Source organism: Malania oleifera, chromosome 5 (genome assembly GCF_029873635.1).
Source record: "Malania oleifera isolate guangnan ecotype guangnan chromosome 5, ASM2987363v1, whole genome shotgun sequence".
NCBI classification, from domain to species: Eukaryota; Viridiplantae; Streptophyta; class Magnoliopsida; order Santalales; family Ximeniaceae; genus Malania; species Malania oleifera.
In genome coordinates, this window is record NC_080421.1 from 87,430,594 (window position 1) to 87,441,212 (window position 10,619).

Consider the following 10,619-nt stretch of genomic DNA (forward strand, 5'->3'; position numbering starts at 1 on the left):
AGACAGTTTGAATGTATTTCAGTATTTTAATCGTAACTTTTTCATCTGATATATGATTGATGTGAACCAAGTGTCATTTGAAATCTTACTAAGATATCTACAATTCATTGTGAAATAGCCTTTTGCTAATTCGAACGTTTACTAGATTGAAAGTGGGCTTGAAAGTGAAGTTGTTGCACTGAGTTGTGTGTAGTGTTTAAGGAAGAAAGGAGTCTTAGGCCACCAAAAAAATGGCTCATGCACCTATCTCAAGAGGAGACATGGCTAGGGCAAAATATTAGATGGGGGAATAGGATATTTTATGGAGGAGGAGGGTTTATGGGGGAAAAGAGAGTAGCAAGAGGCGGCGATGCGCAAGATAGCAGAAGACTCTCGGCCTCTCTCAGATTTTCAGCTATCTCTCTCTCTCTTCTCTCTTCTCCCTTACTCTCTCATCTCTCTCTTTCTTTTATTTCAATTTTGTTAAAATTAATTTTATTGTTAAGTTTATTCAAAGTTTGAATTAATTTTTGTTTAAAAATAGTTTGTTTAATTTGAGAACTTTCTTTTTATTAGATAAATTTCTATTTAAATCTCCATCTCTCTCTCTCTTTCTCTCTCTCTCTCTCTCTCTCTCTCTCTCTCTCTCTCTCTCTCTCTCTCTCTCTCTCTCTCTCTCTCTCCTTCTCTCTCTCTTACATTTAAATTCTCGTTTGAGCATTATTATTGTTAGTTTCAATTTGTCTTTAGGTGTTTTTATTATTAAAGTTGGTGTTTTTATTTAAAGTGTATTCTTGCTTGGGTTTACATTTAAAGTTAATATTTTTATTTAGTTGATTGCAGGGTTTAGTTCTTTCATTATTCTGGCATTGAATCTAGTATTTATTTAAGTCATTTCATGCATATTTAATTTTTAGTTAAAATTTAAATTCTATTGCAAAAATCTCTAAAATCTCAATAAACTGAATTTAAACTATGTTTAGTAAATTTTTATTTTCTTAATTTCTTTTGGAATTATACAAGTTTGGAAGTAAAATGCATTCCCTGAGAAGAATGTCAGTTTTTTTGGCGCAGTTGCCAGGGAGTGTCAGTTTTAGTTTCAAATTAATGTTTTTCCCGTCATTTTAATTTTTCTCATGAAAAAAAAAAAAGAATTGAGCTTTGAAGAAAATATGGATGCACTTGCAGCACGCAAGCTTATGGATTTTTCACAACCAACATACACCACTGCACCATCTTACACTGTTTTTCCTAATGACGAACTTAACTTCATAATACAGCGTGGGAGGGCGTCATTGATACCTCAGTTCTACAAGACGGAATCTGAGTGTCCCTATCGGCACCTAATAGAGTTTGAGTTGACTTGCAATATTTTTTTTTCTCTCGTGCTAAAGCTGATGAATTTACTAGACTTCGTTTACTTTTTGCCTCTTTGAAGGATAGGGTAAAGATGTGGTTTAATTCTTTGAAACCTAACTCTATCTCTAATTTGGCTGATATGGAGCATGAATTTCTGCATAAGTTTTTTCCCTCACAGAGAACTCAATTTTTGTAGGAACAGATCATTTAGTTTATGCAGAAGGGGGATGAAACCTTTCGGGCTTGCTGGGAGAGGTTCAAGGATTGCTAAGAACTTGTCCACATCACGAGTTTGAATCATGGAGGTTAGTCAATTATTTCTATACAGCTCTTATTCATGATTGCAAACACTTTGTCCAGACCATGTGCAATGGAGAACTATTCAGCAAAGAACCAGATCAGGCACTATCATTCTTGGATTACTTAGCTGAAAGTGTCCAACAATGGACTACACGATACGATCAGGCACCCATGGCAGTACAACCTATCGGCGCAATTAGTGGTGGAGATAAAAATGAGCCAACATATTATCTAGACACTCTTCCGCCTCAATATCAGCCACAACAGATCCCTTAGAGCTGTGCACCATCAGGATTTCAATCTAATGCAGCACCTGCTCCACCGGAGAAGTCTCTTAAGCATGCTTTCCAGTAGTTCATGCAGATTCAAATCACAACTAACAATCAGTATACTTGGCCTATAAATGAATTGTGACACCTAATGCGATGAGCACGCAGTTGGATATCTTAGAAAAAGGGGAATTTCTAGTAGAACCTCAGCCTAGTCCTTAAGAATACCAACAGCAACAGCAACAAATACATAATGTTTCTCTTGAGATAGCGGAGGCCATTGTCACTTTGAGAAGTGGGATAGAACTTTCCCAACCTGAGATGCCCATCGACAGATAACCAGTTGTCCTTGCACTTGAAGTTACGGCTGAGTCAGAGGAAGTTAATAAAATATCAAATGAAGCGAGTCTAGAAGTGAAGAAGTCCGTTAATGAGGAGAGCAAGACTAGTAAAGAGTACCAACCTATGGTAGCTTACCCTCAGAGATTGATAGCCATAAAACCATCATTCTCTATTGGACTAAATGTCAATGAGCGCAATACTGAAGCAAATCCCCATAGTGGTAAGGTGATGGGTACACCCGATAAGGAGGGTGAGCAGACTTGTGAGAATTTAACTTTTAAGGAACTAGGTAAAATTTTTAATGTTGATGCTTCTGAAGAATCAAAGGTAACTGCTTTGATAACTTTTCCTTAAATACGGGTTCTTAAAGAAGTGAAATTCCTGTAAAATATACTGAATAATGATCCTTTCTTGTTAAAACAAGGAAGGCAGTCTACACATGTTTTTTCTGGTACCTTAGAACGTATTGATTTATTTGAGGCTAACTTTTGTGTAGGTAACAAGACAAATTAGTTGTGGCGACTCAAATTTGGAGACTCGCCGGTTCAATTAATAGATCTGCACCCACTAGATGAAATTCTTCCAGAGCCTCTGCTAGATAGACTGTGATGTTTTTCTTTCCCTTATTTTCATTTTAATTTACCTTATTTTATTTAATTTTCAGGTAGATTTTTCTATAGTTTTAGTTTTTCTTTTCCATTACTTCTCCATTCAGGTATGCTCTACTTCTCTCGTGCACATCTTCCCTATCTCCCATATGCTTTCACATTAAGGACAATGTTCCACTTTAGTCAGGGGGGTGTTGACCTTATAGGTCGCACCCAGTTTTGATAATGACAAATACTCAAGTATTTGATGATTGTCAAGTGTTTGTGAAGGTTTAAATGGATATCCCAAGGAAGGACACTTGAAGCAACTAAAAGACCCTGAAGACCTTTTAAATTTGTAATTGTAAATTCAATATGTGTAATATGGGTTTGTAATAGTAACTTAGGATGTGGTCTATATTTACTTTACCTGCACATCATGCATATAGGATATATGGTAAGTTCAATAAGACCATAGCACGACTCTAGGTACCAAAACTCACACATATCATATAACATATAGGAGTGCTAAATTTTGTGCCTTAAATTTGAACAAATATCAGGATTTTGAGAGAGCTCGGGTGACCAAACCCCTGGAGTTCAAAACTCCTCGAGCACCCAAAATGTTGGCCAGTCAACAATTGACCAGAGCTCTCGGGCGACCGACCTATTATGCGGTTATCTTCCACAGGCGCCTGAACCCCTTCAAAGGGACAGTCCACCAACTCGGATGATTGACTGTTTTAGTTAAAAAAGGACCCCAGGCAATTGAACACATGGATTCGAGCCACCGAATATAGGACCGGGCACCCAAAGTCACGAAGCAATGCTACTGACTTTGATTCGGGTCTCCAAACAAAAAACCGGGCGACTGAACTTAGTTAAATAAAATTTATTACTGGGTTTTGTCGAGTGACTGAACCTCAATTCAGCCACCTAAACCTCATCCAGTTAAAATTAATTTAACCGCAGTAAAATAGGGTTAATTTGGGCTGATTGTATTTTAACCATTTGGGACTTTGTTAATTATTCCCAACATGTCCCAACCGGTTATATTTTTACCCCTGGCTATAAATATGAGTTCATTTGCAAGATTAGCAAATAGATTAGCCAAAATATCCTCTCTTTTGAAAAATACATCTTTTGGCCAAATACTCTCAAATCTCCGTTCATTTGATATCTTCTGAGATTGTGTGAACATTTCTAGAGTGCTTAAGATTGCTATAGTTTGCTAGAAACTCCCATTTGAGTGATTGATTGCTATATTTCTTTTGGGTAGTTTTAGCTTAGGTTTATCCCACAGATTTGCATATTATAAATCTTGTGTGGGGATAAACCAAGTAAGCTTAGGATATTTGCATCTTTTTTGCAAGTGTCCAATAGCTTGATTTTTGTTGTGCAAAGATTTCTCAAACAAGCAAGTATTTTCAAACTAGTGTTGTGTTTTTTCATTGAGGAAAACTCTTTTGAACTAGTTTGATTATCTGATTCGCATCTTTGGAATACTAATTTGCTATTGAACTACTTTTTTTAGATTCCAAGATATTACTTGTGTTGAACACTCTTGAGCATCATACTGATTATATTGTGTTGAGTGTTGATTGCACAAAACTTGCATCACTAAGCTTACACTATATCCATGTTATTGACGTGTATGTAAATGTGCATATTTGGGTATATATCTGCTTTACGTGAAAGCACTACTTCTGTACCATTTATTTGAGAGAATACGGTTGTATTTCCAGGCGTGACCTAAGGGGGCGGTAATCCAACCCGGTAAGGATTGGTTGTAAAGGTTGAGGTCAGCCCTGTACTAATTAACCTAGTTTGTTTAGGTGCCGCTCCACCCGTTTAAGTGAGCAATTATAGTAGTAATCCTTGTGCTTGTTAGCAAAGGTGGGGACGTAGGCAATTGGCTGAACCTCGATAACATTTCTACGTGTCACTCTTATTTTACTACTTTCTGGTGTATGTGTTGTTAATTAAATTGCTTTATTTAATTTCTAGTATATATTTACATTACTTGCACTAGATTGATCATAGGGTTGTAAATATACTGCTGTTAGGAGATTTACCTAGGACATAAATTTTAAAAGTACCAATTCACCCCCCCTTCTTGGGATCACGGTAAAGCTATCAGGGGGTGATAATTTGCATGTGATATTGTGCATGTCTACTCGTCTACTTGCTAGGTTTTGTATTAATTAATAAAAAAATAAAATAAATAAAAAATAAAGAAATAAAGAGTATTGAGGAGTTACACTAACTTATGCCAAGATTAACACTGACTTATACCCTTCACATAATTGCATATAACCTAAGAATTACACACTTAAGTTATTTATGTGTAAAAGTATTCATTACCAGGTTGATTATTTAGCCAACCTTGTAGGAGAAAATTAAAGCCATTTAGATAAGAGATGCGGAGTTGATGAAACTTGTGGAGAAAGTACAAAGTGAGCAGCAACAGGACTTCAATGTTTCTAAGGATGGAGTTCTCAGATTTCATGCTAGATTGTGTGTACCTAATGATGCGGAGAATAAAAAGACATTTCTAGAGGAGGCACATCGCTCTCTCTATACTATTCATCCGAGAAGCGCGAAGATGTATAAAGATTTGTGAGAATCCTTCTGGTGGAGTAACATGAAGAGAGAGATTGCCAGATTTGTATAATAGTGCCTAACATGTCAGCAGGTAAAAGTAGAGCACCAGCAGCAAGTAGAACTACTTCAACCACTTGATATCCCCAAATGGAAGCGGGAGCATATCTCGATAGACTTTGTATCGGGGTTGCCTTTAATGGTGCATTAACAAAATGCCATCTGGGTAATAGTGGATCGGCCAGCGAAGACTGCGCACTTTGTTCTAGTTAGAGTCAGTTATTATATAAATAGGCTACTAGAGCTTTATGTGCAGGACATTGTATGTATTCATAGCGTCCCATTTTTCATTGTTTCAGATCGAGATCCACGGTTCACCTCTTGGTTCTAGAAGAGTTTGCAGGATGCCTTGGGATCTTAACTCACTTTTAGTACCGCGTTTCACCCACATATGGATAGGTAGTCTAAGAGGACCATTCAGATTCTAGAGGATATGTTGCGGGCATGTGTGTTGGATTTTGGGGATAGTTGGATTCCCTATCTATCACTCGTTAAGTTTGCTTATAATAACAGTTATCAGGCCAGTATCGAGATGGCACTAAATAAGGCTTTGTATGGTCACTGGTGCCAATCTTCATTGTACTAGGATGTGGTAGGCGAGCAGAAAATTTTTAATTTTTTTACCGGAACTAATTCAACAGACCTCTACAAAAGGTCGAGCATATTAGGGAGAGGATTAAAATAGCTCGGAGTCAGCAAAAGAGTTATGCAGATACTCACTAACGGGAGTTAGAGTTTGAGATTGGTAATATGATATTTTTAAGGTCTGCTCCGATGAAAGGGGTGATGAGGTTTGGGAAGAAAGGCAAGTTGAGTCCTAAGTACATTGGGCCATTTGAGATCCTGGAAAGCACTAGTCCGGTTGCCTATCGAGTGGCATTACCCCCAGCGTTGTCTAGATTTCATGATGTTTTCCACATGTCGGTGTTGAGGAAATATGTCCTAGATCCTTTGCACATGATAATTTATAAGCCTTTGGAGATTGGGGTTGCTTTTGCATGCGAGGAGGTACCAATTCAGATTTTAGATCGAAAAATACAGGAGCTGCATACTAAGGAAATACTATTAGTGAAGGTGCTATGACGTAATCATGCAGTTGAGGAGACTTCTTGAGAATTAGAAATGGAAATATGCCAGAAGTACCCAGAGCTTTTCAGAGAGACTCAGCACAAGACAGATCAATATGGTGGCACAGGTAAGCATTTATTTTGTATGCAGGTTAGTAAGGTAGGGTTTTATGATTTTATTAGTTGTTTACGGTTTTTGTATATGGATGGTCTTTGGGAGAGTTTTTTATGGTATTGTAATCTCCCAAGATGTTGTGTGTAAGCATGGTATTCCTCCTCTATAAGTGAGGGTAGGCAATAAAATTGGGATAGAGCCGCTATATAGGTGGCTACCGACCCTTCTGTACAGATGGATTGTGAGTTAAGGATGTGATCGGTAACAGTTAGCAAATTTCATGGATGAAATTTTTATAAGGGGGGAGATTGTAGGAACCAAAACCCAAAAAATAAAATAAAATAAATACGAAAGAGAGAAATAAAGGAAAATAAAGGAAAAAGAAGGAAATTGGTTGGCATAACTCAAACTGTCGATGGTTTTATAGAGCTTGGGAAAAATCATCGCTGGTTTCAATCATCAAAGGAGGGTCAACTGCCAAACCGTCGACAATTTTGTAAGGGCAGCGAAAATCGTCGACGGTTTTCCTACGAGTTTACTTACTTAAAGGCTAAGCAATGTATATTTTTTTCACAACTTCAAAATTCTCTCTCTCTCTCTCTCTCTCTCTCTCTCTCTCTCTCTCTCTCTCTCTCTCACACACACACACACACACAGGGTTTTTGGACTAACTCTCTCTCTACTCTCACTCTTTTGTGACCCTCTCTTTCCCGTAGGCTCACCCGGATCCCGTGATCACTCTCTGACGACTCTCCTCTCTTTTCTTAGCTTATCGGTTCATTTTTGGTAGCGGATCGGAAAGCTAGGGTTTTTGGTTTCGGAACATTAGTAGTCTATTTTTCAGGAAAAGGTAAGGGGATTAAGTTAAGTTAGGCTTTTATCAAATTTGAACTGATTACACTACTTTATATATATATATATATATATATATATATATGTATGTATGTATACTTATGATTTCAAAGGTTATTTCGAAAACCAATCATTCAAAATGAACTTTACAAACATAGGATATATGATACAATATTTTGAAGAAAATGAACGGTGGAAAGTTTGGTTTTATCATACGAACTTCATATACAGTGCTTCTTGGTTGTTTAAATGACTATGTTCAAATATGAAAATCGTGTGGCAAGTGAATAATCGGTATGGTTTATTGTGTAACTGAATTTGGGTATTGTTGTGAAAATACTGAATTGTTTGTGAAAATATTGGAACTGCCTTTGCAAAATACTGGGATTTGATATGATGGCTAAGGGCCGGATTTTATTTAACGGCTGTGAGTCGGGTTTTTTTTTACAACCGTGGGCCGGATTTTACTTGACGACCGCGGGCCGGGTTTTATTAAATGGCAGGTTTTGTACGAAATGAGTTTATAATACATTTTTTATTACCGAAATTGTATGATATAATTTAAGAACCTTGAGGACTAGCTGTATTGTGAGCACGGTATCGTTGCTAGGGAATTATTATTTGACCTTGTGCGCCCTTAATGTATTGACAGGTGTAGGGTGGTTTTAGCCGATTGGCCTGCGTAACGATGAAGCACCTTTCCTGGGTTCCGGATCAGGAAGTGATAACACGATCAGACCTGCAACCGGGTTGTGGAATCATGTAGATGCACTTGTAGATGGTTACTTTGACTGTGTCTAGGTTGATCCCCCAGGGCATATGTCCAACCTTCGGGCCGCACAATCGGTGTGTTAGTCCCAGGGAGTGTCTTTTACACATATTTGTTGATTTATGTAAATGGTGTTATTTTTTCATTGAACTGGTTTATATGGAGGAAGCAAATGCATATTTTTCAACTATAAAGGTGTGAGTACATCTATGTGAATTAAAATACATGGATGTTTATGGCGAAGTAAAACTCTCTGTCCGAGGGCTTACTGAGTAAGGTGAGTGCCCTGATAAGTATTAGCTATAGCCTCACCCAATATAAAAGGGAAAGGTTACCAACAGTATCAGAGCAAAGGGGCGTTATATGTATGGGCGTGTAATCTCCCCTATCCTCAAGAACTCTTGCTTATAAATGTTTATGTGTATGTAAATATATAATCTGCATGTGTTTTCTCAATTGATGTTGATTTACAAAAAGCTATATTTTGTATACATTAAAACTCATGCTGGTCACACACTGATATTAACTTAATCTGCCTTACTGAGAAGTGTCTTATCCCAATATACAAATCATTTTTTAGGACCATCTCGAGATTGAGTTTAGCAAGCTCTGGGGCAGGGTGATAGCTAGTTTTTGTGAGTGTCTGCAAGAACTCTAAGGTGTTTCAGTTAGGTCTGAAGTCCTCGGATGTGCATAATGGTTGTATGGACCGAGTTGGTTTTTGTGTTGTATTATGGTCTATAATATGGATATTTGCAGACCTTTGTGTATAAAGGTTTTTTAGAACTCTAATAATGTATTTTGGAAAACGTATCATTTATTTTTATTATATTTATATAATGAATATGGTATCAGGAACACAGACGTCACTAAAGTAGCACCCCAGGCCCCATGTGGTGGGTTGGGGCGTTACAGAGGAAGTTTGGATAAATCAAGAGGTTGACTAGCCTACATTAAGGATGTTTGGTTGTCTATCTTATGCTCACATTCCTCGGGAGCTTCAATCGAAGTTTGACCCTAAATCCAAGCTAGAGGTGTATTTTAATTAGCTATGAAAAGGGGTTAGAGGGTTCAAGTTATAGAATCTGGAGAATAATAAGGCATTTATGAGCAAAGATGTAGTGTTCGATGAGGCATCAATGTTGAGATACAAACAATATGGACAAGGTAGTAAAGTTGACAAGAAGGAGCTAGAGGTGTAGGTCCATCTTGGTAAACTTCAGGAATAGCAACCAAAGGTGCCCTTGGTTAAGTGACATGATCAGCGGCAAATAGATAATCACGATGTAGCTACAAATGAATCCAAACACATTTCCCATGCATAAAAGAGATATGGTTTTGAGGATATATTCTCCTTTGCTCTGGTTAGTGGCAGTGGAGAACCATATTCTTTCTAGGATGCAGTTTTTAGCCTAGAAATAAATAGATAGATGTAAGATATGATGGAAGAGGTTGAGTCTTTACATCAAAAATGGACTTGGGAGTTGGTGGAACTTCCTAAGGGGAAGAAGAAGTCTGATGCAAATATGTATTTAGGAAGAAAGATGATATTTCAAAAAGATTCTGTAAATGATTCAAGGCTAGACTAGTAAAAAAAGGATACTTTTGGAGGAAAGGGATAGAATTTGATTAGGTATTTTCTCCAATTTTCTGGCATGCCACCATTCGGGTTTTATTGGCCATGGCAACTCAATTTGGTTTGGAGTTAGAGCAGTTGAATGTTAAAACAACATTTCTTTATGGTGACTTAGAAGAGCAAATTTTTATGGAGCATCTAGAAGGTTTGACGAAACCTAGGAAGGAGAAGTATGTTTTCATATTGAAGAAATCATTATATGTCTTGAAGCAATCACTAAGGTAGTGGTACAATCACTTTGATTCATACATTATAAGTGTTGGATATACCCGTTGTGTGTATCATTGTTGTGTTTACTTTAGAAGTCTATTTTATGATTCATTTATCTTTCTACTATTATATGTTGATGATATGTTGATTCTACAAAGAATATCTATGATGTCAATGGTTTAAATTCCTTATTTAGTAAGGAATTTGAGATTAAATATCTTGGTGCTGAAAATAAGATCCTTAGGATGGAAATACAGATGGACTGGAAATGTCAAAAGCTTTGGGTCTCTCAAAATAATTACATAGAGAAGATGTTGGAAAGATTTAACATGAGCGATGCTACGCCAATGCCTACCCCTTTGGCAAATCATTTCAAACTATCTTTAATACAATGTCCACAATCATAGGAGGATATAAAGGAGATGTCAAGGATACCATACGTCAGTTTAGTGGGTTGCTTGATGTATGCTAAG

The 10,619-nt window shown here is 37.1% G+C and overlaps 1 non-coding gene across 1 annotated transcript; it reads right to left on the minus strand.

The window, feature by feature from the left end:
• Positions 1–1,524: 1,524 nt before the first annotated feature.
• Positions 1,525–1,631, minus strand: LOC131156862 (small nucleolar RNA R71). Its single transcript, XR_009137128.1, has one exon. It is a non-coding gene; the product is annotated as a small nucleolar RNA R71 (small nucleolar RNA).
• Positions 1,632–10,619: the final 8,988 nt, after the last annotated feature.